Source organism: Medicago truncatula, chromosome 7 (genome assembly GCF_003473485.1).
Source record: "Medicago truncatula cultivar Jemalong A17 chromosome 7, MtrunA17r5.0-ANR, whole genome shotgun sequence".
NCBI classification, from domain to species: domain Eukaryota; kingdom Viridiplantae; phylum Streptophyta; class Magnoliopsida; order Fabales; family Fabaceae; genus Medicago; species Medicago truncatula.
The window spans coordinates 16983064-16990746 of NC_053048.1; the positions used below are offsets into that span (position 1 = coordinate 16983064).

At 36.1% G+C, this 7683-nt stretch overlaps 2 non-coding genes across 2 annotated transcripts; both read left to right on the plus strand.

Annotated features, from left to right (window-relative positions):
- The first annotated feature begins 988 nt into the window (after positions 1–988).
- On the plus strand, positions 989–1096 carry LOC120577260 (small nucleolar RNA R71). Its single transcript, XR_005643333.1, has one exon. It is a non-coding gene; the product is annotated as a small nucleolar RNA R71 (small nucleolar RNA).
- A 3179-nt stretch (positions 1097–4275) lies between these two features.
- LOC120577266 (small nucleolar RNA R71) lies at positions 4276–4383 on the plus strand. Its single transcript, XR_005643339.1, has one exon. It is a non-coding gene; the product is annotated as a small nucleolar RNA R71 (small nucleolar RNA).
- Positions 4384–7683: the final 3300 nt, after the last annotated feature.

The following is a 7683-nucleotide window of genomic DNA, read 5'->3' on the forward strand; positions in this document are numbered from 1 at the left end:
GACACAAGGTATGAGAAAACTTTCCAGATTCTTAAGTTTAGATGGCAATTTGTTTGGAAGTATTTCAACTAAAATTCTAAATTGGTCATCTAACTTTGATTTGACAAAACCTTGTGTTAATGGATTTTTAGGCTCATGAGGTGGTGAAACAAATGGCTTTTCATTTTCTCCTATAGTTTTCTCACTTTGAGGCTCATCACTTCCTATCTCTCCCTCATTGTTCTTAATTTTCACAACGGGGTCCTCTAATTGGTTACCATCGCTAAGAATAATAGAACTTATATGGCCTTTGGGGTTGGTTTCAGTTTGACCTGGAAAGATCCCGATGGTTTGAGAGGAAGTAGTCACGTGTTGGGCCACTTGAGAGATTTGGGTTTTAAGTATCTTATTGTGAGTTGCTATGGAGTCTACCTTGGATGTGATTTTGGCAAGAGAGTCATTCAAAAATTCCGTTTGGTTTTTAAGCTCTTGGAGTTGCTTGGATTGATTTATAACATAATTTTCCATTAAAAGTTCCAAGCTGGATTTTTGAGGGACTCTTTGGTTGTTTGCATAACTGGGTGGTGTTGTTTGTTGTCCAAAAATATTTTGATTTACTTGCTCAGGACCTCTAACAACACTACCTAGTTGGCAATCAATGCCAATATGGCCAAATACACCACAAACTTCACAAGGAGGTGATACAGGAGCAGGTGTGACAACACTAGTATTCATTGTATCAAATTTTTGTGTTAGTGCGTCAACCTTAGCAGTTAGATGATCAAGGGAGGAAATTTTGTACATACCTGCCTCTTTTTTAGAGGGTGAAGAAGCAGTGATGACTCTCTCACCTGTCCACTGATAGTGGTTTTGTGCCATGCCCTCGATCAAATCATATGCTGCTGTGTAAGTTTTACTCATCAAAGCTCCACCTGCAGCTGCATCAACATAAATTTTTTTGGTATACGAAAGACCATTATAAAAGGTGTGGATAATAAGCCACTTCTCCAAACCATGATGGGGGCAAAGCCTAAACATTTCTTTGAAACGCTCCCATGCATTGTAAAGAGATTCACCATCTTTTTGATTGTATTGAAAAAGCCTCGCCCTTAATTGAGCGGTTTGAGAAAGGGGAAAGAATTGGGCAAGGAAAGCTCGCCTCATTTGGTCCCATGAAATGATAGAACCAATTGTCAATGAATGAAACCAAGCACTAGCTCTATCCCTTAAGGAGAAAGGAAAGAGGTGCAGCCTTACGGCCTCTTGGTTTGCCTTCAAAGTTCCACTGAGTCTTAGAAAAGTTGAAACATGAAGATTCGGATCCTCAGTGGGTGATCCGAAAAATTGATTTTGCTGCACTAGGTAAATAAGTGCAGGTTTTATTTCAAATTTACTACCCTCAACCGTTGGGTACACAATAGCATCGTACGGCTCATCTGAAGATGTGATTGCATACTCTTTGAGAGCACGTTTCTCATTCATGTCGTTATTATTGTCTTTGAGCCATGCCTGAAATCAAAACGGTTAAAGATAGCAAATAAAAAATAAGGAGAAAGGGAGGGAGATATATATATATATATATATATATATATATATATATATATAATAAAAATAAAATAAGAGAAGGAAATAAAATATATTATAAATATATAAAAAAATAAAAAAATAAAAAGGTAAGAAAAAAAGGAAATAAAATATTTTATAAATATATATATATATATATATATATACTATTTTATATATATATATATATTTTTATATTATATATATATATATATTTTTTTTTATTTTTAGACTAACCACTATTAAAAACTTAATCAAATTACAATAACTCCCGGCAGCGGCGCCAAAAACTTGATGGGATAAAACCGCAAGTGCACGGTCTTACCGAAGTAGTAAAATATGAGTATCGTTCCGACAGGGAGTTATGAATTCAATTAACTTTTAATAATGATTAGATGAAAGTTTCAGAGGTTAAAAGTTTGGATTTTTAATTATAAGAAAATAAAAGAAAAGATAAAAGCCTTGGAATCATTGGTTCATCCTAATGACAAGTCCTTCACAAACCAAACTATTAAACTTATAACCTTATGTTAGACCTAATTTCCCAAGACAGTTTCTCTTTTGTTCCTCTAGCAACCAAGCCTATTTCGCTGACTTGATTACTATTAGATTTTGGTTCCTAGAACGACCAAGCCTATTTCGCTGACTTGATCATTATTAGTTCTCTTGAAGATCGAAACTATATGTCTCAAAGATTGCAAAGCCTATTTCGCTGACTTTGCAATCTTTGTCTAAATTCACTTGTTCGAATATCAAAACTCCACTTTCGTTTTATGAATTGATATTTGAGATGATGGATAAACAATTATCAAACCCTCCACTTTCGTTTCCACAGTTTGATAATGGTTGATCCATGTTAAAGCGGTGAATTTAGATAAGGAATTAGGGTTACATAAGATTAAGGTTTAAAGCTTGGTTTGATTAGGATTATGTCATTAGACTTATCCAACAATCCCAAGACAAGAGAAGTCTACTCACTGACGTTCATCGTAGACAAGGAGAAGAAGAGAGAAAGCATAAAAGTAAATAACAATAAAGTAAATGAACTTTTATTAGAAAACAATTGTCACATATTGCATTCCAAGAAAAGATTAATATTTGTGATGGCTAGCTACTCTATTTATAGCACACATTCGACTTAAAATCTAAGCAAGTATATTCCAAGAATATTCCTCGATAGATTGCGCGCCAAAATAGAATAGCTCAGAATCCAAGCAAAAGCAGCAAAAGGTGTTTTGAAGGGTGGCACGGCCGTGCCAAGCCTAGCACGGGCCGTGCCAACATTCTGACTTGAGGGAGACGTATTTTTGTCTCCGAATCTTCATATTTTTGTACCGAATCAGCTCCAAATCCCTTTCTTTTGCTCCAAGACTCAATCCATCCAATATTCGTTCCTGAAATATAATAAAATGCAATTTGAAGTAAACTATCCTAAAAAGGAAATAATACTAATATAAAATCATATAAAATCTAAATAAAACTAAACTAAAAAGCATATTAAAATAGTATATAACTGACTCATCAGTATGGGTTCGGGGTGGGAACATATAACCCCGTTACCCGTCCCATACCCGTACTTTCAAATCGGGGAAAACCCAAACCCATACCCAAACCCAGTCAAAGCAGGGAAAACCCGTCAAATCGGGGTGGGTATGGGCGGGTACCCACGGGGACGAGTATTGTTGCCATGCCTAACAAAGTATGGGAAAACTTTCTGGATTCTTAAGTTTAGATGGCAATTTGTTTGGAAGTATTTCAATAAAAATTCTAAATTGGTCATCTAACTTGGATTTGACAAAACCTTGTGTTAATGGATTTTTAGGCTCATGAGGTGGTGAAACAAATGGCTTTTCATTCTCTCCTATAGTTTTCTCACTATGGGGCTCATCACTTCCTATCTCTCCCTCATTGTTCTTAATTTTCACAACGGGGTCCTCTAATTGGTTACCATCCCTAAGAGAAATAGAACTTATATGGCCTTTGGGATTGGTTTCAGTTTGACCTGGAAAGATCCCGGTGGTTTGAGAGGAAGCAGTCACGTGTTGGGCCACTTGAGAGATTTGGGTTTCAAGTATCTTATCGTGAGTTGCTATGGAGTCTACCTTGGATGTGATTTTGGCAAGAGAGTCATTCAAAAATCCAGTTTGGTTTTTAAGCTCTTGGAGTTGCTTGGATTGATTTATAACATAATTTTCCATTAAAAGTTCCAAGCTGGATTTTTGAGGGACTCTGTGGTTGTTTGCATAACTGGGTGGTGTTGTTTGTTGTCCAAAAAGATTTTGAGGGGTTTGATAAAAAAATTGGTTGTTTCTAAACCCTCGATTATATTGAGCATAGTTTACTTGCCCAGGACCTCTAATAATACTACCTAGTTGGCAATCAATGCCAATATGGCCAAATACACCACAAACTTCACAAGGAGGTGATACAGGGGCAGGTGTGACAGCACTAGTATTCATTGTATCAAATTTTTGTGTTAGTGCGTCAACATTAGCAGCTAGATGATCAAGCGAGGAAATTTTGTACATACCTGCCTCTTTTTTAGATGGTGAAGAAGTAGTGATGACTCTTTCACTTGTCGACTGATAGTGGTTTTGTGCCATGCCCTCGATCAAATCATATGCTGTTGTGTAAGTTTTATTCATCAAAGCTCCACCTGCAACTGCATCAACATAAATTTTTGTGGTATACAAAAGACCATTATAAAAGGTGTGGATAATAAGCCACTTCTCTAAACCATGATGGGGGCAAAGCCTAAGCATTTCTTTGAAACGCTCCCACGCATCGTAAAGAGATTCACCATCTTTTTTAGTGTATTGAAAAAGCCTCGCCCTTAATTGAGCGGTTTGAGAAAGGGGAAAGCATTGGGCAAGGGAATCTCGCCTCATTTGGGCCCATGAAGTGATAGAACCAATTGTTAATGAATGAAACCAAGCACTAGCTCTATCCCTTAAGGAGAAAGGAAAGAGGTGCAGCCTTACGGCCTCTTGGTTTGCCTTCAAAGTTCCACTGAGTTTTAAAAAGTTTGAAACATGAAGATTCGGATCCTCAGTGGGTGATCCGAAAAATTGATTTTGCTGCACTAGGTAAATAAGTGCAGGTTTTATTTCAAAATTATTACCCTCAACCGTTGGGTACACAATAGCATCGTACGACTCATCTGAAGATGTGATTGCATACTCTTTGAGAGCACGTTTCTCAGCCATATCGTTATTATTGTGTGTTTTTCATCTTAGAATAAGAACCCAAGAAGTTAACGGTAAAAACAAAGAACTCCCCGGCAGCGGCGCCAAAAACTTGATGAGATAAAACCGCAAGTGCACGGTCCTATCGAAGTAGTAATAAAAGTAGACTATCGTTCCGACATGGAGTTATGAATTCAATTAACTTTAGATAATGATTGGACGAAAGAGTTTTAGATAAAAGTTTGGATTTTTAATTACAAGAAAATAAAAGAAAATAAAAGATAAAAGCCTTCGGATTATTGGTTCATCTAAATGACAAGTCCTTCACAAACCAAACTAAAAGATTATAACTTTATGTTAGACCTAATTTCTCAAGACAGTTTCTTTTGTTCCTCTAGCAACCAAGCCTATTTCGCTAACTTGATTACTATTAGATTTTGGTTCCTCTAACGACCAAGCCTATTTCACTGACTTTATCATTATTAGTTCCCTTGAAGATCGAAACTATATGTCTCAAAGATTTCAAAGACTATTTCGCTGCCTTTGAAACCCTTGTCTAAATTCACTTGTTCGAATATCAAAGCTCCACTTTCGTTTTATGAATTGATATTTGAGATGATGGATAAACAATTATCAAACCCTCCACTTTCGTTTCCACAGTTTGATAATGGTTGATCCATGTTAAAGCGGTGAATTTAGATAAGAAATTAGGGTTACATAAGATTAAGGCTTAGAGCTTGGTTTGATTAGGATTATGTCATTTAGACTTATCCGACGATCCCAAGACAGGAGAAGTCTACTCACTGATGTTCATCGTAGACATGGAGAAGAAGAGAGAAAGCATAAAAGTAAATAACAAGAAAGTAAAAAGAACTTTTATTAGAAAGACAATTGTCACATATTGAATTCCAAGAAAAGATGAATATTTGTGATGGATAGCTACTCTATTTATAGCATTCATTCGACTTAAAATCTAAGCAATTACATTACTGGAATGTTCCACAAGAAACTGCGGGCTAAAATAGAGTAGTTTAAAATCTAAGCAAAAGCAGCAAAAGTGACTCTGGAGGGTGGCACGGCCGTGCCAATGTTAGCATGTGTCGTGCCAGGCTTCTGACTTTGGGGAGACGTATTTTTGTCTCTTAATCTTCGTATTTTCGTACTAAATCAGCTCCAAGACTCAATCCATCCAATATTCGTTCCTGAAATATAATAAAATGCAATTTGTAGTAAACTAACTCAAAAAGGAAATAATACTAATATAAAATAAAATAAAATCTATTTAAAACTAAACTAAATATCATATAAAATATAGATATTAAATGACTCATCAAACAGAAACATAGGCAGTATACAAAAACAGCATGACATAATAATATCAATTGCAATTCATCAACATCTTAAATATTCAAATATTCTTCAAGTAATGCACATAACATTATATCACATCATAATCAACATCAACACATCTTAAACAGCTTACAGCTTATAATTAACATCATCATTAAGTCTTAATGCTATCCCAAGGTTCAACTCTCGACAACTCGTGCAACAAAGATCGCAAAATCTAACAAGTCACTCTGATTCTGAGTCACTCGCGAGGCGAGAGCCTCTTCTCGCCATGGCGAGTTCAGGTCAGAATCCCACAAGTTTCATTCCAGGTTCAATCTCATCCTACATTCTTCCCTAATCATTATTAGACATGTTCAGGCACTCAAAAGCATCTAAGGATCAACTCAAAAGTCAAAATCATGAAATCTTGCATGCTCTCTGGTCAAGCTCACTAGGCGAATTCATCTGCTCGCTATGGCGAGCTGCGACGTGCAACTCGCGAGGCGGGGAAAGGTTGCTCGCGAGGCGGGCGATGAAGTTCATCATTCGTCGTGGCGAGGATTGTAACACCCCGTTTTCCCAGTATACAAATTTCTTAAACATTTATCAGAGTAAAAACCATAAACGGGATATCACATAGAAACGTAATCCAAAAAAACAGTTAAATAATAATTTAACTTTCACATAATATCTCAGCATAGCAGCGGAATATTAGTTCAGAAATCATAAATCGTTTGGCACGCAGGCCCCAACGAAGTATCTCAAAAGAGTTAATCAAAACAGAAATTATCATAGCAGTTCACGTAAAAGAATGAAGCATGTTATAGCATATAACCCCATCCCGTTACGTATCAGAGCGACCTAGACGACACAGAGAAGGCAAGGCCACTCACGACGGCAACTGCACACTAAGCACGATCACCTGCAAGTTACCCATACGAAAGGCAACATTTTCAAGCAGAAGGGGTGAGATTTCATAACAAAATAACATTAATCAATGTAATTGCAAATCATAAATTAACATCATAATCTTTTCTTTAACAACATTGCATAATTGCTAAACAGTTATCGCGTAATCATATATCCAATTATCATGAACAACATAACATAATTGATAAACACTTATCACGTAATCACATATTCAATCATTATCAACAAGGCATCTTAATCATGACAATGTGACAATGCTCTTAGACTCCTTATATGCATGTGGTACCAATCGTCATCATAAGTATTAATATACTTTAATCGTGCGGAGGACAAAGCTCCTATAAAACGTGCGGAGGACAAAGCTCCTAATAAACGTGGTGAGGACTAAGCTCAATGATATGCTATGCATGGACTCTTAACAACAAAACACCGTAATCAACCTATCAACATGCATCCAATAATTTGGAGCTAAACTTCATCATATACCATATGCACTTAGTTAAATAACGGAAGCAGCATAAACAAGTGACATAACAAGATGATATCATTATATCAACAGCAAATCATTTGCATCATAATTAACTTTCATATCTTACATGATTGTACAATACATTAATCATGCTTAATTAACGACAACATGTCTTTAAGGCTTTACAGATCGCATTAAACGTCATCATTAGGTTTCATTACCAAT